We start from the raw sequence: 2282 nt of genomic DNA, 5'->3' as shown, positions 1-2282 counted from the left end.
ACTCTCAATCTGAGGGTCGCGGGTTTCGATTCCCCATCCCACCAAACATGCTTGCCCTTTCAGCCATGGGGGTGTTATAATGTGATGGTCAATCCCACTATCCATTGATGAAAGAGTAGCCCAAGAGTTGGCGGTGGGTGGTGATGACTAGCTACCTTCCCTCTAGTCTTGCACTGCTAAATTAGGGATGGCTAGTGCAGATAGCCCTCGTGTAGCTTTGCACGACATTCAAAACAAACAAACGCAGAACACGTTTGCTCTCTAAGCCATGGGCCGTTATAATGTGGTGGTCAATCCTATTATTTGGTTAGAGTAGCTCAAGAATTGGTGGTGGTAGCTACCTTCCCTCTAGTCTATAGCTTCAAAATTAGGGATGGTCAACACAGATAACTCTTACATAGCTTTGCACAAAATACAACAATCAAAATTAGGGATGGCTAGCACAGATAGCCTATGCATAACTTTGCACAAAATACAACGATCAAAATTAGCGATGGCTAGCACAGATAGCTCTTACATAGCTTTGCACAAAATACAACTAAGAAATTACAATAACTTTTTTTTTTAATGCTAGTTCTACCTCCATGCATCCGGGGTTCAATTCCCTCTGTGGACAGTGTGCAGATAACCCATTGTGGAGCTTGAACATAGAACAACGGCTCCGTGTATATCTGCATTTCTTTCTGCCAAATCGGTTTTATGGTAATTTTTCGAATAATAGCGTTTTTCCAAGAACGTTTTGTGTTTCTTAAGCTTCTCTTATTATACTTGAAAATCCCAGTTGCGGCACGCCACTAGTGTTATCGAAACCACGTTTTTTACGTAGTACCCCATTAGTCTTCATTATATAAGCCAGTAGATTGCGCTTATGTCGCTTCATATATAGTTTTTTTTCGGGTTTAGGATGTTGGAACTTGCAAGATGTGGACCATAGGTCGTCACTTGACCGTTAATTAACTGGGATCAAATTCTTTTATTCAACAGTGCCAAGTAAATACTTCAAGTACGATTATATCGAGCCTGGCATGGCGATTAAGGCCTGCCAATCGCAATCCTAGTGTCGGGGGTTCGAATCCACCCGCACCCTCGCTATTTCAGTCGTGCTGGGGCTATAATGTTACGATCAATCCCACTAATTGTTGGTAAAAGAGTAGCCCAAGAGTTTGCAGTGGATGGTTTGGACTAACTAAATAGGTGAACGTAACATACAGAAGGCACGTTAAGAGAGATACGCTAATGCTTTGTTTTTTAATTCTTTTGAAATAAAATTAAAAAATTGAATTCAACTTCATGATCAACAGTGTAGGAGAGAGAGAAAAAAAAAAATATCCAACACAAGGGCACAATTCGTAAGGTGGGTCACGATGTAATATGGCCTCGTTTTTTAAGATACCATCGGAAGTAAAACCCAAATTGGTTGGGGTACTTTAACCTCAACTTCGCCGGCCTTACATTCTCGGAGGAGACAAGAAAAAAGAAGAGATAATGGGGAACAGATGTGGGTGCTCTAGCCCCCATTTTACCACCTTTTTCTGTCTAACTTGTGTGTATCTTTTGGAGAACCAAGGATGCCTTTGACCTCATCTGTGGTTGGTCGACAGGATGATTTTGTTGACCAGTACGAACAGTCTTTTTCTAAAGTTGTAAAATATAACAATTTGGAAAAATCGTTTAGTAGGCATTAAACTTAGTGGAAAGTTTTATTCAGTGCCATTTCATTGAAATTGTATTTTGTGATAGTTTTAAGATTATGTGGCAACTTTGGTCGATAAGCATTGGTCATTGAAATAAGAAATAGAAGAATATATAAGTTGATAGGTCACACTTCTTCGGAAATCGACTCTCTGAGGATGGACACTTGGTCAGAGGTTTTAGTGTTACTCCGATTTTGAAATGGGGTGGTAAGAGTTGCCAGTTGGGCTTCTGAAGTGGGAATCATTTTAGATAAGTTTTGTGAAATATGATGATACAACGTAGATGTACTAAAGGAAAAACTTGGGCTTCTGAAGTGGGAATCATTTTAGATAAGTTTTGTGAAATATGATGATACAACGTAGATGTACTAAAGGAAAAACTTGGGCTTCTGAAGTGGGAATCATTTTAGATAAGTTTTGTGAAATATGATGATACAACGTAGATGTACTAAAGGAAAAACTTGGGCTTCTGAAGTGGGAATCATTTTAGATAAGTTTTGTGAAATATGATGATACAACGTAGATGTACTAAAGGAAAAACTTGGGCTTCTGAAGTGGGAATCATTTTAGATAAGTTTTGTGAAATAT

Source organism: Limulus polyphemus, unplaced genomic scaffold, assembly GCF_000517525.1.
Source record: "Limulus polyphemus unplaced genomic scaffold, Limulus_polyphemus-2.1.2 Scaffold4089, whole genome shotgun sequence".
Taxonomy (NCBI): domain Eukaryota; kingdom Metazoa; phylum Arthropoda; class Merostomata; order Xiphosura; family Limulidae; genus Limulus; species Limulus polyphemus.
This window is presented reverse-complemented; position numbering follows the sequence as displayed.